At 39.0% G+C, this 20,894-nt stretch overlaps 1 long non-coding RNA gene across 1 annotated transcript; it reads right to left on the bottom strand.

Moving 5' to 3' along the window:
- Positions 1–991: 991 nt before the first annotated feature.
- On the bottom strand, positions 992–16,724 carry LOC143268913 (uncharacterized). Its single transcript, XR_013045127.1, has 3 exons — positions 16,564–16,724; positions 10,489–10,587; positions 992–2,910 (listed from the first exon to the last, which is right to left on the bottom strand). It is a non-coding gene; the product is annotated as an uncharacterized LOC143268913 (long non-coding RNA).
- Positions 16,725–20,894: the final 4,170 nt, after the last annotated feature.

Below are 20,894 nucleotides of genomic sequence, written 5' to 3' on the forward strand. Positions count from 1 at the left end.
TGAATAGTATTGTAAAATAAAATAAATTTAAAAATTTTTTAAAAAAAGAAAAAGAAAAAAGAATTACACACTCCTGGGGACTGGGTGCAGAATATCACACAACATTTTGAAAGGGACAATAAATCAGATATCAGACTTTTTTTTTTTTTTTTGCAGTCGTATATCTTGCAGAAATCAATGGCATCCTATTATAGATAGAGTTGCATTGAGAAATTCAAACACTAGGAGGGAATTTAAGATTTTTGATAAAAGATACTATTCTTGTTTTACCGGGCAGAAGAGAACATGACTTGGGGTCTGTGGCTAGTGAGTGGGTACAGAGAGCAAGGGCAGGGGGGAGGCCATGTATGACACACCAGGCGAACTCTTGATAAATGCTATTGACATACTAAAAACCCCATCACTGCAGTGTTCACTGAATATGTTTTTTGATTCAAAATATTTAACGATTGATTTTTCCTGTTTTCTCACTTATTTGCTTTTTCTAAAAAATAAAAATGGTAAGAGGCCACTGGAGTTTTTAAAGGTATAGTCTCTGGATCTCTCTCTCTCTCTCTCTCTCTCTCTCTCTCTCTCTCTCTCTCTCTCTCTCTGTGTGTGTGTGTGTGTGTGTGTGTGTGTGTATTTTCTGCACAAAGGAACTAACAGCATTTCTTTTATACAGTTTCAGGTGCAGAAATTTTTCCATAAACAAAATCAAGCCTTGTGTTTATATCCGGGCTAAGATGGAAAACCTCCCCATGGTCAGTGGATGTGGGCTGCATCTCAAATGACTGCTTCTGAGCTCACTGTGGAAGCCTGGAGATGAGATCCCTTGTCAGGAAAATGATAGAACTAATGAGTGGCAATATCATAGCTGGATCTGCCAAATTGGGACAGCATCATAGGCATAAAGTAGAAATAAAAACCAGAACAGATGGTAACAGAAACAACAACCCAGTAGAATGGTTTTATATTTTCATATAAAAATTTTACTAGATACCTTTATACTATTTTAAGGGATTGTGATAATTATTTACACAAATTAAATAAATATGTATCGAGACAGTGGGATTTGTTTATTAGCATATATACTATGTAACACATAAGGATTTAGCATTGATAATGTGACAGACAGTTTCTAAACAAATGGGAATTAGATACAAATAAAGACAAATTCCTGCCATTGATTTCTTCACAGGGGAGAACTCTGAAGAAAATTTAGGAACTGGGATTGAAGTATGTAAATGGAGAGTAAGCAGGACAGAGTTCTCGGGCTTTGGAGGTTTAAGGTAGTGAAATAGTGCTTAGCAAATACTTTGTATGTCCTTGTATGTGGAATTGATTCTTCAAACATGAGGGGATGCCAACAGAGAGCATAGAACAGTGTTGGAAAGAGTCACCAACAAAATTCTCCACACTAGGAGGCTCGGTAAAGTTAATGACCCTCTATAAAAATGTGCTAGATTCAAATCTCATTTCATGATCAGATTTATGGCAGTCCAAGATAAAGATGTCATGAGACCTGTAATCATTTTTTCACCATAAATAAATAATTAAAAAGCTTTTCACAGTTTGAAATCGTCTTCTTCAAAGACAAGGATGGAGGAAAGGTCATCTTGCAAATAACCACAAACACTCCAAGCCTCCCCCATCATGGCACACTGGGTCTGCTTTTATTTAGTCTCCATGAAGGTTAGAGATCGTCCGTTCTCCTCAGTGTCTCTACGGTAGCTTTGCCAATTGCCCACGCGAGGTTAATGCTGCTGGCGTTAATGGCATGTCACTCATATACAGAAGAATGTGATCACATGAAGCCATGTCAAATGCGCTGAATCTGAGAATCCATCTAGATAACTGGCTCGCTTTATTTCTTTTGAGATGTGAGACAGGGATAAAGGCAGAGCTGTTGCCTCTCCCTGGAGATCGATTTTTCTAAGCTTGCCGCTCAGCTCAGTCGATGTGATTATCTCTCCTGTCACACAGAGCGAAAGACTGCTGGGCAAGAAAGATGTTCTTGTGCTGCCAGAGAACTTCAAATAAATAAGGGACATAACCACGTCCTCACCATTCGGGAAATGTTTCTCTGCATTCACTACAATGGAACAGACATCAGCTTATAGAATTCCATCAAGCTATTATTCCACTAAAGATTTCTTAGATTTATCTGCCTTGACTTTTCCAAGTATGTGGGAAGGCCTAGAAGAGGAGCACTATATTCTTGCTTGTTTATTTAATGAACCACAAAAGAAAACTGTGCTCAAAGTCACATTTATTTTCCTATTCCTTACAGCTTGATGGTTCCGTAGGCAGCTAATGAATCAGGGAAGGGGCTTAAATATATTTGAAATGACTTCATTCATGGAGATATTATCAGCAGCATAAAGCAGTCCTGAAACACCAGACTAGCAAGCATATCTTATTCAAAATTCTGGACTTCAGATAATACACAAGAAGGCTGGGTATTTTGTTGCTGTGGTTAGTGGTTTGTTTGTTTGGTATTTTTAAACTGGGGAACATCAGAGCAGAGCCTTTCCTGGTAAGCTGAGAGGCTCTTTAAGTAGAACACGCCATTTTCCTCTGAGAATCACTTTGCTCACAGAATATTGCTAGCAGCCTGCCTCCTGGATGGAGATCAATACAATATGGATTTTTTAAAAAATTCAAAACATATGTGTGTGTTTTGCACACGTATAAACATCTAAGAACACTGAAAGCAGCAGAACATTTTGAATGGTTCCTTTATGTTTCAGCCAATCTGTTTCCAGAGAAAATACAATGCAACATAATTATGATGTGTGATACCACAGGAATATGAATTCATCTTCCTCGAAAAGACCTGAAGATGGCCAGGCTCCACCTTGTTACTTCATTGATGTGATCAGTGCCAACAGCTGCTTCAGTGAGTAATAATTCACTGTGATGGAAACACTGTAAGGGGAAGAGTATTTAAAATTATTTTTGCATAGCACATTGTCAAAGACTGTTCTGTTCGAGGAGCATATGTCTTTTTCTCCTTTAGGCACTGATTGCTGTCTTGTCACTGTAAAGGTTCTGGATAAAATCACCAGCATCCATGATTTCCTGCTCTGCTGTCCCAGGCTCTCAGAGTTTTAAGAGTGACTATAGTCATGTCATGGAAGAGTTACATTCAGACATACACAAAATGATGTAACACAGGGTTGAATTTCTTTTGATTTGGGGAAAAATACTTTCAGTGTTCATACCACTGAATTCTTTCCTGTCCTAAAGCACACTTCATTTTCATTATTGATGCCTCATGAATACAAAGAACAAAGACCAGGAGTAAATTAGGGCCTGAGCTTACTCCTTTGCTGTTCTATGTGAACAAGGTAAAGTGGTTGTTCACCTCTTCTGAAGCCTGTCTGTGGGGTCAGTGAGATGCATGGTATCTGATTATTAAGATAGTTTTAAACTATAAGTCTATATTGCTATGATTATTAATACCTAACCTGTTGTTCAAAAACCCTGAACTACATTGCACATTTCAGAAATCAAGACAACTGTAGTTCACTCAATTTCAAATAGTGTGGCATAATGTGATTCTTTGAACAGGCTCAGGGAATTGTAACAGATGATTTCTGATTTGGAATCATAGCCTTAGCTTCAGATACAGACTGACTCTTGGGGTCTTAAGCTTGGCATTTAGGTATTTTATAGCTTCTAACAAATGGATTGATTTCAAGGAGAGTCCAGAGTATAAATGGTAGAGATGTGACTAACATTGGGTTTTGAAGTAGCCGTAGAAGTCAGGAGAAGAGGATTATTGACCACCCTAAAGTAAAATTATTACATCCATCATGTGCTTTAGACACTTCATATTTCGCTGAAAGTTGTTTGCCTAGTGAGGGTGCAACATAAAATTTATTCTAAAGAAAAGAGTAGCATATACTAATTACCTCACACATAAAAATTAAATATACACAGCAAGACCATATGGACTATTTTCATGAAGAAATTGCTAATTATAACTACTAGTATATAAGACAACCTTCCCTAGGTTTTTGTAGTTATTATGCAAAGTACCACAAACTGAGTGAGTGGTTTAAACCATAGAAATTTATTTTCCTATAATTTTGGAAGCTAGCCATTTAAACAAAAGAGTCACAGGGTCGATTCCTGTGAGAATCAGGTCTGTGTAGTTCTCTTTGGCACATCCTCACAGTGTCTTCTCTGTGTACATGTTTGTGTATAAACTTTTAAGGACATTAAACATTATATTAAGATCTACTCCCATGACTCCATTCAATCCCTTTTTCAATATCTTCAAATTAAGTTAATTTCTGAATCTCTTAAAGTAGAATGTCAACATCTCAAATTTTGGGGGCATATAATGGATGCAGGCTATCACAGCGTCTATCACATATAAAGCTCTGATCAAGGAGCTTTGCATACATGGGCTTGTTAACATTTATAGCAACACTGTAAGTTTCAGTAGAATCCTCAACCAGAAAGTGGCAAAGCTATGAAGTTCAAGGGTAACTCTCATTGTTGTGACATAATTGTGTTACTGAAATTTTTGTGTAAAATGCTGTTATTTGAATCAATGCATTTTAAGATTTAAGAACAGGAAACTCTTCACCCTTCTTTCTTTTGAAAGTATAATGGGTTAGAAGTGTAATTAAAATGGGAAACAGTTGAATAGGCTTTTGAGATACATTCTCAGACCCTTTGAAACCTGGGGAAAAAATTGATGTCGTCTAAAAAGGTATTTCAACCGAGAAGGAGTGCATGAATTCCACAGGAGTGTACTAGAAATGCAGGGTAGAGGCATTTGCATATAACATCCCTGCCAGGAGCCACATGCAGGCATCTATCAACTGCCCAGTGCTATGAATGTTAAGCACATTGTGTTCTTTCAGGGTAGGTGGATTTATGTCTTCTTAGGCTCAGTGTGTTTGGATATGTTTGACTGCTATAAGAATGTGGAACCCTGTATCTTTCATATGAGGTTGCTGCAGGTTTCAGAGTTCCCGAGATTTGAAATGGAATGGCTTCTTAGGTGCTCATAGCAAAGCACTTGAACCCACATACCTTGGCCAGTGGACATTTGGGGAGCTGGCTTTCACAATTACATTTATTCAGAGATGACCGATGCATTTTCTCTATAGCAGATACCATCATCTTCTGAATTATTAACAAAGGAGGCATAATAGTCACTATTCTCTCATATACTCAGTACTCACCAGGCCCGACCCCGCTTTGCTTTCAAGATCAGACAAGATTGGGCATGTTCCGGGTGGTGTGGGCTATAGAGCACAGTAATGATTCCCATAGGTGTAACCAAATGCATGCTTAAACAATTTACAGGAGGCTCGAGTCCTTTTGGCTCGTGGTTTGAGGACACATTCCATCCTGGTAGAGAAGTACAGCATGGTGTAGTGGGAATGGCTTCCTGCTGTGACTGTGAAAGAGGGCAGCGTGGTTTGTTCACCTCTCAGTAGACTGGGACACAGAGGATTACTGCATCCAGGCTGTAATATAACTATAAATCATGAAACCACGGCCTTACGTTTTCCAGACAATCCCCACATTAGAAGGTTTCACAGCCTCCCCAGCCACCACCATCATCTGGGGACCAGTTGCTTAACCATGTGAGCAAATGGAGAGTGTTTCATATTCAAACTGTAATGCAGGGTTTGATGATATTCCCAAAGGCTGTCATGTCTGCTTGTAGCCTGCTTTATTTTCGTCTTCACCATCCCTGAGGGACGTGTGTGTTTGTATGGGCTTCCTTTACTAGGATAAGGATGTTTGCCTCTGTGCATTTCATGAAGTAGATGTTGAGCTTTGCCAGGTCTGTTTGTCTCTCTGACTGTGACTATAGGCTGTTTCTTCACTCAGGCCAACAATAGGAATTGGATTCATGGGGTCACCAGTGTTGAACTGTCTCATGTTCAAGAAATGAAGTATTCTGTGGCAAAGCAGTACCCTCTGGATTCTCAGTTATGAATATTTTGTTAAGAAAATTATGTCTCTCTTGATGTGTACTTTTCTTCTCCAGTATGGTTCTTAGAATACCTCTGGTTTTAGATAATACTAGCCTTATAATGAATTGCAACTATTTTGGGGAGAGGTTACAGTTAAAGGATAATTCTTCTTTTTCCTCTTCAGTAGAATTCTCTGATACCACCTAGGCAAAGTGTTCTGTGTTTTTGTACGTTTTGAGTTATTGATTCAATTCCTCTAGGAGTCATGTGGATGGTTATGTGTCTATTTCTCTTCAATTTAGCCTGTTAGGTTGTTTTCTTTCTAGGAATTGGTTCCTGTCACCGATATTATCCAATTCATCGACAATAAGCTGTTGATAGTATTCCCTAGTTCTCTTCTAGTATTTAGAACATCTGTATCGCAGCACAACACTACAGATGTGTTGTTTTCTTTATTCATTCACTGATGGCTGATTCCATGTCTTTACCCTTGTGCTTAGTGATATAAAATAGACTAGTACAAGCATCTCTTTGATACACTGACTTCATTTGATTTGTACGCACGCCGTAATATAGATAAACATCTCATGAGAATTACATGTTGTTGTTGTTTAATTTGGGAAAACTTTGTATCATTCTCCACAATGGCTACTAATTACACTATCAACAATGTGTACATTCTTCCACATTCTCTTTAGCGTTTGCTGTCAAGAATGTTTATCACTTTTGTGCCCAGCCACTCTACCTGTGGTAAGAAGATAGTCCATCATTGTTTTGATTCATATTTCCATGGTTCTTACTGTATCTACTCCATTCAATGTAAAGCCAACAGATTGACTAGTCCTTCAAGAAAATTCTTCATTTCAGTCACTACTTCCAATATCTCTTGGTTTGCCAGAATTTCTGTCTCTGCTCACTCCAGCCATGTGATGTCTCGTATCTAGTCATAGAGATTTTCCATCAATTCTCTTAGCATATTAATGATATCTGTTTTCAAAATGCCTACCTAATAATTCCAACATTGGTGGTTTCTATGCCATGACTTTGGTATTTCTTCTGTCCTTTCTAGTTTTAGTTGAAATGAAGGAATGTTTATTAAATCAATGACAATGAGATGAACAGCCCTTATGGGACTCGCATATCACCTACTGCACTGAGGAGACAGGTGAGGAAGTGGTCCTTTGGTGTAAAGAGTTCTGTCAAGAGTTGACCTAGCTATACTGATTGCTATAGTTCTAGATGTCAGGAGGCACACTTCGTCTCTGTTCCCATTTTGATTTCTCTTTATTCTAGCCCTTCACTCGTTACTTGTCAAAGGGATCCTGTGGTTCTAGTTCTTTCTCTACAGTCTCCTGATTGTTTGGGAGCCCTGGTGTTGAGAGAGGAGCAGAGAGTAGGAGAACAGGACTGTCTTTTAATATTATAATTACATCTCAGTGTTGGAGCAGGTTGCTGTTGCAGGCTGTAGTCCTGCTGGCCTGCAGTCATGTGTTTCTTCTTGGCCTCATCCCCTCGACATGGGATAGGGAGTCTAATTCCTTTAGGTGGATTAGTTTTTGCACTACTTTGAAAGGCAGGAATTTCTCAACTGGAGGGCTTACAAGGAAGTTTCCAAATAGTTTGGATTATTTTTTTTTTCATTTTCATTGTAAGGGTCATGAAAGTTCATCATGAGATTCTTATCATATAAGCGGGGATGGCGCGGATGTTGGTAATAAAGGCATGAAAATTGTCAGAGGTACCCTAAAGTTCTCTTGATAAGTCTGACATTACACACATGTCACATTACTTCTAGTTGACAGCTCTCCTGAATTCTGCATCAGGGGCAAGGTGCTTGCCACTGTATGTGTCTGCCAACACCCGCCTCTACATATTTGGGGGCATGGCTGGTCCTTTGATCCAGCTTTTCTTGCAGTAGCAACACAAATCATTGATTTTCAGACTTTATTTGATGTAAAAATGAATGTGAGAACTTAAAAATTCTTTCTCTACCTGAACAGAACTGGACAATAGCTGTCTTTGTAAACTTGCAAGGTTTTCAAATTTTATATTAATCTTTACCAAAGACTCAACCTTTTGTTACTGAGCTGATGTGTTAGGGACCTTCAGCAATACAAGATGCAGCTCTCAAGTGTATTATCAGTTGGAAGCTACTATAATCATAAAATGGTCTTTCTCAAGAGGTACAAGGAAGACTTTTTAAAATCTGTGGAATGTCATACAATATGATGAAGTTTCTTATAATAGCCTCACATGATTTTAGAAAGAAAATATGTTTCCAGAGGCTTACATACATTCGTCTTATGAAATATATTTACTTTCTTTCACTGGTCTTATATTAAGCCATGCATTTGTGTGATTGAGGCCACATCAGGGAAATGGTTTTGTTTACTTCATAGTCCGATGGATTACATCTCTAAAAGAAGAATGAGCACAAAACTAATACAGCAAATAAGACTACAAAGAGGAATATTTCAAAATTGATATAAAGTCATAACTCTTCATATTCTGTTTTTTTAAATGTCTTCCCTCCACTATTTACACATACACACAGTAGCAATTTCAAAACTATTTCCTACTTTCCTCCCATATTATTACAGAAGTTTGTTTAGGCATTACTACAGTACATTTAAATTAACATCTAAAATATTTTCTCATTTATGGCTTCTAACATTTTACTGTGTTTAATTCTCATTCCTGAATATGTTCCAATTCCAAATTTGAGACTCATTGAGTCAAATAGTACAGAAATAATTTTAGAAATGACTGCAATAAATTTTCTTCTGTACTGTGTGCTATCGGAGGGATGAGTTACTGAGTGTTTCCTGTGAGCTATGTAGCATGTTAATTGCCTTCTGTTGTAATTTGGATGGGTTTTTGTTGTTGTTGTTGTTTTGTTTTCATTTTGAGTTTCACATGCTATGAGCTTGATCCTCAGTGTGGGAATGCTAAGAACTGGCAACATTTTAAGAAGTGGGGCCTAGTAGAAAGTAATGAGGTCATTTGGAATGAATCCATACAGCCATTATAAGATTCTAATGAATTCTTATAAGAGGGCAGAAGTTGTTTTAACAGTCTCCTAGGTTGTTTAACACTGTCTCCTAGGTTCCTCACTCACGTGCGCCTTGGTGCCATCCACATAGTGTTGATTCAACAGGCATGTAGAATCTAAGTATCATGGTGACCATGCAACCTCAACAGAGATTGTCAAGAAAAACCCAGGAGATCAAGGAGTTGACTGTTGTAGGGAAGGAGTCCTTGCAGAGATTCTCCCAGAATGCCCACTGCAATGACAAGAGGAAGACCTCTGTTCCCAAGACCTCAAGAACATAGTCACGAACAGAGCATCGCTTACCTAAAGCAGCCATGGGTAGTCCACAAAGTCAGCTCAGGAGGCCAGCCATGCTGGCAGCAGGCAGCACAGCTCTGTGAGTGGAGCAGCGCTCTGTCTTACAGACTCCACTGTAGCAGTGTAAGCCAGGGGTTGCACTTCCTGCTTGCAGCTCCTATTGCAGCGGGAGCAGGATGCTGCACTTGCAGCTTTATGGTTTCACATTTGCCCTGCTGCATCCTCTGAGGCTTGGGGTGATTAACCCTTTCCCCCCTCCTTCTCCGCAGCAGTGGCACCACTGTGTCTAACTATGACTTGCTCTGTGTTGATTCCGTATTGAGAATGTGGATTTGGACCTTTGAGCAGTGCCAAAATGTATTGGTGATGGAGAGGGATGACTGGATTTTGCATCTGTGACAACCACCTAAGTCTTGTGGAATGGGGAGAAAATGTTATGAACTGGATGTGATTTGTCCCCTTATAGTTTATGTCCTGGATGTGTGGGGCCCAGTGTGGTGATGCTGAGAAGTTGTGAACCTTTGAGAGGAGATCCTGACTTTCTGTAACACAAGATTTTTAACAAGACTAAGCCACACTCATTAAAAGAACATGCATGGCCCATTAGAATTGGAATAGTTCATGTACTTTATGCAACAATGTACTATTTCTTTCCCTGATAACTTTCCTTATGAAAAAAATATACATGGAGGTTTGCCAAAGAATTAATAAATACTATTATTATTATTAATCATAAGAAAAATGACTTAATTTTTTTATTTTTACCTATTATCTTTACAGCTCATTGACCAATGACAATTCTGCTTAGTTTTACTTGAAATAAATAATGTATAACAAAGAACTGAAAGTCGTATCTGGATGTTTGCCTACACTCTAACTGGAAAGAACTTGAATCGAGTATTCACAACAGTAAGACATTTCCATATATATTGTAACCAACACATTTCTAAATAGTCCTACTAACAACAATGTCTTATCATGAGATGATTTCTTCAGAAGGCAGAGAGCTTGAGAGAAATGAAGATTTCTTTATAAACTGGGAAGATATGTGGAAATGGAGACCAAAGTAGGGAAAGTTCTTTAAAAACTGGTCCAAGTACTCTCAGCAGGGACGAAAGGAGAGCAAGGGTTGAGGCTGGAGAGATGGCTCAGCAGTTAAGAGCACTGGCTGCTCCTCCAGAGGACCTGGGTTCAATTCCCAGCACTCACATAACAGTTGACAACTGTCTGTAACTCCAGCTCCAGGGGATCTGATGTCCTCCTCTGCTCCTCAGGCATTCTGTTCACCTGGCACACAGGAAAACACCCCTACACATAAAATAAAATAGATCCAAAAAAGAGAATAATGATTGTTTTGAATAACATACAAATTTTTGTATGAAATAACTACATCTTTATTGATATTTATGTCTATAATATTTTGAATGTATTCCTAAGCCTTCATTTGTTTGTTATATTTATGTAAATGTGAATTCAAACAAATTTTTTGTTTATTTTCAGAACCCCTTAACTAACGTATGCTTAGAAGTTATATTGTGATATCCTTCGATAACTACATTTGAGGTATAATTTTGGCAAAGATGATTGGCACGAAAACTTGAAAGAGAAAGTATTGCTTTATTATTTATGAGAGTTTAACTGACAAGCATGCCTTCAAAAATTTAGTAGACCTATTCATATTGTTGGCAAAACATAAGGTGCTTATAATAAAAATATGAAAGCCAAAAAAGTCCATTCTTGTGCTTGTAGCTGAAATCCAGGTACAAGTTCGACCTTTGCCTCAGAAATGTTCAAATTCAAAACAGAGTATGATGTGGCAATCAACTTTTGAAAGTACTGAGTATTCCATGTCATTGTCTATGGAAAACAATTAATTGTTAAGCGAGTCCCTCTCTGTGTGTATGAAAGGAATGTGTTCTAGAACAAAGCAGCCTGCCTGAAGCAAAGTCCCTGAGGCTTGACCGCTGTGTACCATTTCTTCATGTCCCAGAATAACTCATTAGTAATTTGGATCACTTGAAGAAAATTGACTAAAAGAGTTGGAATCACCTACCAGAGACAACATCCCAGTCAGAACAGCACCTACTGAAGGATTTGCACATAAACAGATACAGAAGAAGTCGGCCATGAACATAGAAACTATGTATCATGGCATTTCACATGAAGCTGTGCATCATGAGGTTTTAAATAATATAATGTGTAGCAGATCAAGATATAAAAGATAGAATACAGAGGATGGTGACAATACCTAATGTTTGCCTTGTCTCTTTTTTGTTTGTTTGTTTGTTTGTTTGTTTTCAAGATAAAGTTTCTCTGTGTAGCTTTGGTGTCTGTCCTGGAACTCACTCTGCAGACCAGGTTGGATCAAACTCACAGAGATCAACCTGGCTCTGACTCCCAACCTTGTCTCTTTCTTAAACACTTATAGAGGAAGAGGAAACCTCACCTCTCCCATCCTAGGATGTAGCTAGCTCTGAGAATTGTCCCCCCATGGGAGAATTTACCCTTTTGGAGGAGGGGAGGAGCCAGGAGTGGGAGTGGGAGAGCAGGAGGAGGGATAAGAGGTAGATCTGTGGTTGGTATGTAAAATGAATTTTAAAAATTTAAAAAGTTACTATCACATAGATACAAATCAAGTTTGGAGTGGCTCAGGGACAGTCATAAAGAAACGAAGACCTCAAGAGTCAGTCAAAGAGACATTTTAAGATGCTGAACTGGACAAAAACAGTGAACTGAAAAGGAGATTTGAAAGGTATGACCCTATGGAGGTTTGTTCAATAGGCTCTTGTTCCCAGCTTGATTTTGGAGATGAGGATGCTCCCCTTCCTCCTAGTACAGAAAGCCACTTTTCACATGTGAGCTTTAGTTCCTGATTTTAAAAAGCAGCATAGAGATTATCACCTGCTGTTCAACCATCTGTAACTTAAACAGTCAAATGCCAGGATGACAACATTTAGCTCTTTATCCTACAGAGAAGCAATTTTTACACCAGAATCATGCCAATGTTTATTTTAACATTTATGTTTTGTTTTATTTTTCCAATCTGTTTTTATTTGCTTAAAAGTTTATATGTTTCTGGTTCATTTTCTTTTCAAAATGGCAGTTGGGAGTCAGTATATGTTCTGTGTAAGAGACAAGTATGATGTAATGTTTTGGAGTTTATCTAAACTCTGTAACATCTGTAACACACTGCCTTCATAATGCAAAACTAGTTACAAGCTACACATAGACCTGTGTTCCCATCAAACTTCTTTTAGGAAATAAGTAACAGGCTGGCTGTTCCATGCTTTATACCAACATCTCTGACAGGTGTTTTGTGTCTTGGATATTACTTTTTCCCATTGTAAATAAGACCATGTATCCTTCTAACTTTCATGATGTTTTTATACATTTATTTAATGACATGAGCAGTTGGGCTATTGAGTTCTAAATAAAAGGAGTAATAAAAAGAAATCTTTTGGCATATTTTTAACTCTAATTTTACATGATTCAAAATTTATACAGCTTGGGTTTTCTTAACCCAAGCTTAACAGAACTTAAATGATATCTCTACATAGCCTTTTGGTCAAATCAAATGCGTAGGATTTTCTAGAGTGAAACAAGAGGAGGGGATTATGTTATTATATTAGCTCTTGGTATTCTGTTTAAGACAAATGAATCTTCTAAAATGGTGCAGGCTGGAGAGTTGTTACCACTCAAGTTCATCTCAGCAGGATGGTTTCCAAAGCCAGGGCTCAGGAGGCTTCATGTCTTCTGGCATCCAGGCAGCCATGTCTTTCCTATTCCACCATAGTTAGCCATTTGCTCTACTACTGGGCACTAAGATTATCCTGTTTGAATCGTCTCAGTGGTGAATAACTTAGACTTGGAAAAACATACAAATAAGCAAAGAAAGAATCCTGACAACAAGATCATTGTCTGTGAGTACAGTTGGCTATCTCAACAGATTTTAAGATCATATCTTTCTTTTTTGTAGACTTTATAATGAGGCAGTGTGCAAAACAGAACACATGAGCTGCATAAGAAAATGGGCAATAATGGATATGCTTGAAAGTTTTCTGGGTTGTTGTTGTTGTTGTTTCCCAAAAAGTAAAATCGTGAGTCATGATGAGAGAAGCAAGTCATAGAGGGGAGTACACCAGGTGGAGTCTTGAACCCAAGGCATGAGTAGGTTTTACTGGTAAGCTGGTCGATTATAGGAGGCACAAAAACTCTTGTGTTCACAGACAAGCACTAGGGAGAACCTGGGATGTTAGCACCCAGGGTTGTTCTGGCAAGGGAAGTTATGCAACACCTTTTAATCTACCCATAAGGCTGGGAGCAGAAGAGCATTCTAGCCTAGTGACCTTTGTACTATCTATGTGGCTGGAAACCACACCAGATTCTCCCCTAGACCCTATCATAAGCTTGTTTTTCTCAGTTAATCTTTAGAACCTATCTTTATGGAAGTTATTGTGTATAGTCTATCTGTAGAACCCATCTTTATGGAAGGTGTCACATGTATCTTACAAAGAGTCTTAATGTAGCCACATCTGATCTTTATTTAGTTTACTGTGTTTCTCAAAGAGATTTATGTATGGCAAATTGTACACAAAGATTGAGTTAATTATCACCAGAAAAGTTTTCACCAAATTCTACTATGATTAAATATGCCAAAAATAAACACTCAGGGTCAGTCTCCCAAGTTTAAACCAACACTGGCTACTTAGTTGTGTTGAACAGAACTGGATTCTGCTGGCTTTGGAGGTCACTGAGAACCCTCCATAGTCAAAGTAGGTAGGCTGTGTTCAACTGCAAGGTGTCTGAGCTTTCTCAAACACTATTAACACTTCATGCGTCCATGAAAAACAGTCCTGGCAACAGTGGCCAGCACAAAATACTGACTATGTTGATGACTTTGTTCATACTATAGTGTTTAGAATGTGTGTCAGGGTCACCCAGAAATTAAAATAAATTCAATACACAGGTGGCTTTTGTGAAGTATTTTGTGAATGAAAAATTAATAGAGTGTTTAGAGCAGTGTGCAAGGACAACCACAGAGGTGTGAAGTATTGTTATCATGCATTGTAACTACATCTTACTACTGCTGGGTATAGTTGCATTCTGTGTTTCAGTTTTATTAGCATGACAATTAGCATTATATATACATTTTTAGAGTCCATGGAGAATCCATATACAGATTTGCTGTTTATATCAGTACATCTGGACTGTTTATGAACAGACTGCATCCTGATACATCAGGTAAAAATTAGTAGTCTCAGTGGTAATGAAGCCATGTAAAGTATGTTCTTAGACCACTGCATGTAATTAAATTATGAGGCAATAAAAATCTAACAGAAGAAATATTAATGTTTTTTTCCTTAGAAACTAAAAATATATTTAAAAACATATCTACATGAAAAATATCTCACTGTTTTTTCAAACTTAATGCTGTTAAAACCCAATTTGTGTGATGTAGCAGAAACTATGTGTTTTCAGGAAATTTCTAGATTCCAATGCTTTGGTGTAGGTTGAGTGCAATGGAATCTCCCTTGGTGTCCAGTGCCTTTAGCTGAGCCAGTGGCTTCAGAGCCAAGATCCTGAAGAGCAATGACCAAGGATCCTGGAAGAAAGGCAAGCAAGCAATGTTTTATTGAGGAACAGAGGAGCAGCTTCCTATAGAAGGAAGGGTCTCAAAAAATAACTTAGCAAGTAAGTTTAAGAGCAGGGCTTTCTATACTCCGGGAAAGGGCCAACACTGTCTCTCCTGCGAGTAAACTGAGAATCAAGTTGGACTGGATCTAGTTGGTTCATTTGAACATATGGGGAGATTCTGACTGGTCTATGGGTTGGTGAAAGTGTGTAGGCTCAGGAAAGCCCATTCGCTGGTGATGTCATGTTGAAGGGGGCAAGGTAGTAGGGGCCACAAAAAAACAAAACAAACAAACAAAAATTGGTCCAAGGGGAGGAAGAATCAAAAAGTAACCAGAAAGTAAAAAGTAGGGCTGGATGTTAGCTGAGATCTTGGTGAACCAGGAGTTTGGACTTCAGATCCCGAGCTCACTGATTGGATGGAGTTTTCGAGAAGCCTCAGTGTTCTTTTGTTCTGTTTTTGTTTTTGTTTTTTTCGAGACAAGGTTTCTCTGTGTAGTTTTGTGCCTTTCCTGGAACTCACTCTGTAGACCAGGCTGGCCTTGAACTCACAGAGATCTGCCTGGCTCTGCCTCCCGAGTGCTGGGATTAAAGGTGTGCACCACCACCGCCCGGCTGCCTCAGTGTTCTTATGACTGACTTCTAGCCCCATTTAAACAGCTAGACATTTTGTTTTCCCTGGACCTGCAATCCTATCAGCCTCACACAGGTTTGCCTTGCTCTTAACACCTATCAGCTTTATGACAAGAGCAGAGGGAACCGAAGTCAACATGTTTACAACTCTAAAAATCTTCAAAAAAGAAGAGACATGTCAACGCAAAGGAGTGGAAGGGGAAAAGTACAGAAACACGCGTCAGTGGAATATAAACCATGCCTTAGAAGAAATGAATGAAGTCAAAATTACTTTTTTGAAGACAATAATAAAATTGATAAATTCCTAAACAGCCCTGTCAAGAGGAGAAGAAAGTGGGGTGTTGCTCTAGTCTATAGACACAAAAGATAATAAACCTCTGACTGAGAGTGGGGAGGACCACAAAATGTTTTGCCTCCTTAAAGCAATGAGGAAAGCTACATACTCTAAGAAGTAATATTTTGGAAGCTATTTGAGAGCTGAGGTAGCTAAGCAACCAGTAGAATTAAATTCCCCAAAGTATAAATTCAGTCCAAAGAGAAACGAGACACATAGGCAGTTTCAGCATTGACAGAGTGCTGTAGAAAATGTGGGAAAGTGGGTGGGAGAAAAAAAATCAACCACAATTTACTGAACCTGAAAGATGAGCTGTGGATAAACATGTCAGTTTCTAATCCTAAACACATCCTAGCACAATCCTAAACACAGTCCCCAAATACAAAAGACTTCATGCTTTCGATAGCTCACTCAGACCTGGTGCCTTCAGAAAGTTTGAGGACAGGTCAGAAGTGGAGAAAAAGGCCACTAGAGATTCAGACGTGTAGGAAGTACTTGAAAGTTCCTGCAAAATAAACACCAAGCCTGTCTCCAGATCCCCTTTCTGGTTTGGATGAAACGAACACTTCTTGCTCCACAGAGACCCATAGTCCAGTCTGCTGTTACAGAGAAGAAAATAAACACAAAACTCTCTCCCCCGGGGGAGGCACGGATTCTGTACCAATAGCAAGCCAATGTCTACTTACCCTGTGGGAGAAGCAAGGAAATTCTTCCCAAGATCAATTATAAGTCAACGGCAGAGCTCAGCTGCCACGGGATGTAGCGGTACAGACACAGAAGCCACATTGCCCGCTGTAAGAGGCACAACGGAGGGCTTCTCCTGCTCACAAGGCGCACGCTCAGAGACAAGCAGCATGATTTACAGCTAGGCCCGAGGAAGAAAAAGAAAACGGCTCCGAGTCACAGACGTCCTGGGTGCTCAACTATGGAGAGGAGCAGGCAGTAACGATTGTCCTGGTGCCGTATGTTATCATCCTAAGCATTATGTTGTAACTTAGATCTAAGCATGCAATTCCCCAAAGATGAACGAAGGTACAATAAAAATGGAAGCAAGCACTACTCCTTCGATAACTGAGTCAATCCCACCATGCTTCTTCTGTGGCAATGCCATGATGAAGGCGGACATCACTGTCTTCAGACATATGTATTGGTTGCTAGACACCACGTCTAACATTCAAGCAATGAGAAATGTTCCCCAGAGACTCGTGTATTTTAACACTTAATCCCCTGTTGGTTGTGGGGACTGGGAAGGTTATGCAGCCTTAAGGAGGTGGAGCTTTCCTAGAGGGAGTCATCAGCTGGAGTGTGGTATGAGCACTGAAGTTGTATAGCCTGCCCCTCTTTCATCTTCTCTGGCTGCTTCCTGCGAGTGGATAAAAATGTGATGAGCCACCTTCCTGCGCCGGCCACGGCGCTTTCCCTCACAGCTGTCACGCTGTCCTTGCTATGATGGACTCTCTTCCTCTTGGATGACTCAAAGGAGGTTTGTGTTTGTTTGTTTTATTGTTTTGAGAAATAAAACTATAGAACAAGGAGAAAGGTTCCAAACGTGGAACAGAGTAGATGGTGATGTTACAGTTGGAATTTTTTATAGCGTCTCTGGTAAAAATAATAAATGGCACACATAAACTTCGTGGGAATTTCTCAGTGAGAAACTGTAAGAGAGAGTCAAATGGAAATGCTACCTATAAATGCAGTAATAGCGAAGACAATGAATGGAAAATTCCTTCAGTTACAGACACAGCTAGGAAGAGCATCTGAGAACAGGTTGGCAGGAATTTTACACTTAAAAAGAGTTTGTAAAACCTCACTTCTTGATTAAAGGACAAGGTAAACTTAAGTCTGTCCATCATAGCACCAGATACATTGAAGTAAACAAAACCTACTGAAAGTTTTTGTGGTTAACATAGATTTTTTTTAATGTTACTAGAATTCTAACTATCCACAAACTGTTAGAGAATTTGGCTTTTTAGAGTCTATAAGATATTGTGGAGTGATTCTAACTTCAAATGCGTAGTTAAAATTTTATTTGCATTTATGTTCCTTAGAAAAAAGTTGTAAGAAATATTCTGAGATTTGCAAATATTACAGCTTTTCCTAGCATGTCTTATCTGCACCTATGATTTATCTTCAAGTCCTTAGTACTTTGAAATTTGTGTTTTCTAAATAGTAGGAAATGATGCAGAAATGTCACTGTATTAAATGTGTGAAAGCCACTGAATTGTTTAAAGCAGCCTAATAAAGTTCTGAAATTACTTTTCAGAGTGACTAAGATATATTGGACTTATGAGTTATACAAGGCATTTGTATGATGAAAATTCCATTTTAGGAGAAAAATGTATTGTTTGGTAACATTAATAATGTATTAATGTGTACAAATGTTTTCAACACTACTAGTATTTAATGAGATTCTTGTGTGCAAATGCTTTTCTCGGCATTTCAAAACTTCCATTTGCGTTTCTTTACAGTAGATCTTTCTTTTTCAGGTAGATATCTGATAAAATATCTTCTGTTTAACTTTATTTTGAAGTTTACTTATAAAACATACCAGAGTTGTATGCAGTATCATATTTTTATACATATCATTGCTTTGACTTTAATAATAATTAGGGGTTAGCTATCATCTACTACCAAGCTATTTTCTGTTTTCATGCATTAATTGATTTACACTGTAGACAACCTGAAAGTAAGTTGGTTCTTTGTATTAAATAGGTATCTGGTCTCTAGTAATAAGTAGTTTTGAATGTGTAGTATTGAGAAATACAGGACTGGAGCTGGGGAAATGGCTCAGTGGTTGAGTTGTTTGCTGCACAAGTCTGGTACCTTGAATTAGGGTCTCTAGAACCTACATGAAAGTCAGACTTAGCTATGCAAGCCTCTGTAATTCCAATATTCCACTAGAGAGATGATGTGGGGTGGCAGGGCTCAGGGAGCTTATGCAACAGCAAACAGACTGTCTTAGACAATGAGGAAGGACACCTGACAGTTATCCTCTGACCTCCACATGTGTGCAATGGCATGTGTGTGTCTGTACCCACACACATAAACAAATATGGACACACACATAGACACATATAAAGAAGTAATAGATTAGGTTTCTGGCACTGACCTTTGGGTGCTCTGCCAGCCACAGTGATTCAGGTTGACCATGACTTTCCTGTTTCAAGCATGGCATGCACCTGCCATCACATGTTCTTAGAGAGGAAATGTGTTCTGAGTCACACAAGGGAGATCTATGAGCCTAGATCTGCAGAGCAGAACATGATACTTGCCTGTATTTATTCACATTCCTATTAGGCAGGACTCTGTCTCCTGGCCATGCTTCAGGAAGTGGGCACATGCAGTTTCCCTATGGAGAGGAATCAGATTTCAGGGATCACTGTCATCAACACACACACACACACACACACACACACACACACACACACACACACACACATGCACGCATGCACATGCACGCACGCACGCATGCACACGCACGCACACACGCACGCACACGCGCACACACACACACACCATGTAAACACATAAATTTGCATCTACACAGCTTCAGGGTAATATAACAATCAAATTCTGAAGCTGCAAATTGGTCTGTTAAATAACAGACCTTCAAAGGAAACACATAAACCCACTTTCTTTGCTCACAAGACTTGTGTTTTTTCTGAATTCTGAGCATCTTTTAATACTACTCTTCTATCATTTCTATCACAGCATTGAAAAATGTGTTTAGTGTTCTGAATATATGCTGTCTGCCTTTTAAAGATGGCTGTTAGGCATTCCAAAAATAATCCTTTGAAGCTGTCTTTTCATACATGTGTCTAGTCTGTCTCTTAATCTAGATTTTTATATAAACTACTATTCTTTCATTGAGCTATCTTTCTTTTTAAAATACACCTCTCTACAATGCCCACACATTCTTTTTTTCTTTTGATAGAGAATGTTGCCTAGCATCTCAAATAAATCACACTAGGAGGTAACTTGTCCAGCTTTAGAGATCTATTCCCCATTCTCTGTCGTTTGTCCCTTTCTACCATCTTCCACATAGTTTTGTCATATGGTCTTCATTTAAAATGGGTCATTCCAATTTCCTAGCTTCCAAGAGATATCACAGCAGATCAATCCTGCCAGGTTCCTTGCTGGGGAGTTATGTCCTGGGTTATGAAAGAGTGCTTTGTTAGACAAACACCGTTACCCAGCCTTTTTATTCACTCTCCCTGCCCCTGAGCTCTTGACAGGCAGCCAGTGTAGACTCTTCTACTCATGCCAGTGCATGTGGTTAGGGCTTGCAACTCTGCCAGAATAGACTCCTTTTCTCCTTTGGCAAACCTACCATTTCCAGTTACCATGTTACCATGGACAAAGATTGGAGCATGGAAAGCAGGTATACCTTTCCCCACAAGGCAGAGGTCTGCATTAGCTTCACAGGAGAGATAGCTAGTCTTCAATATGGAACAGTATATAGGACCTAGAGGTGCCAGGTTGTCTGTGGATTTCATTCTTGGCATTTTAATCCAAGCTTTAGGATGCCATTATCTGTCAGCCAGGGCACTAACCTGCTCGTGTATACACAGTCACTTTTTTTGTCGTGTGTATTAGTTAGCTTTCTGCTTCTGTGACAAAATACCTAAGGAAACAAAACTGTAAAGAAGAAAAGTTCGTGTTAGCTCATGGTTTCAGATGTTATAGCCAACGGTTGCTTGACACTCTCCCCTTGGGCCTATAACAAGTCATAGCTGATAGTGGAGAGCACATGACATAGGGATTTGCTTACCTCATGATGATGGAGAAGCCATGATGGAGAAAGGAAGAACTGGGACCCAGTATCTTCTTCAAGGACATTCCTCTAATGGCGTTTCTTTCATTAAGCTCAACCTACTAAAGTTCCTCCCATCCTTCAATAGTATCGCAGGCTGAAGACCCAACCATCACATGGGCTTCAGGAGATTTTAAGATCAAAACCATAAAATCCTACCCTCAATCCCCACAGGCATGGTTTCCCATAATACAAATGCATTCA

Source organism: Peromyscus maniculatus, chromosome 16, assembly GCF_049852395.1.
Source record: "Peromyscus maniculatus bairdii isolate BWxNUB_F1_BW_parent chromosome 16, HU_Pman_BW_mat_3.1, whole genome shotgun sequence".
Taxonomy (NCBI): domain Eukaryota; kingdom Metazoa; phylum Chordata; class Mammalia; order Rodentia; family Cricetidae; genus Peromyscus; species Peromyscus maniculatus.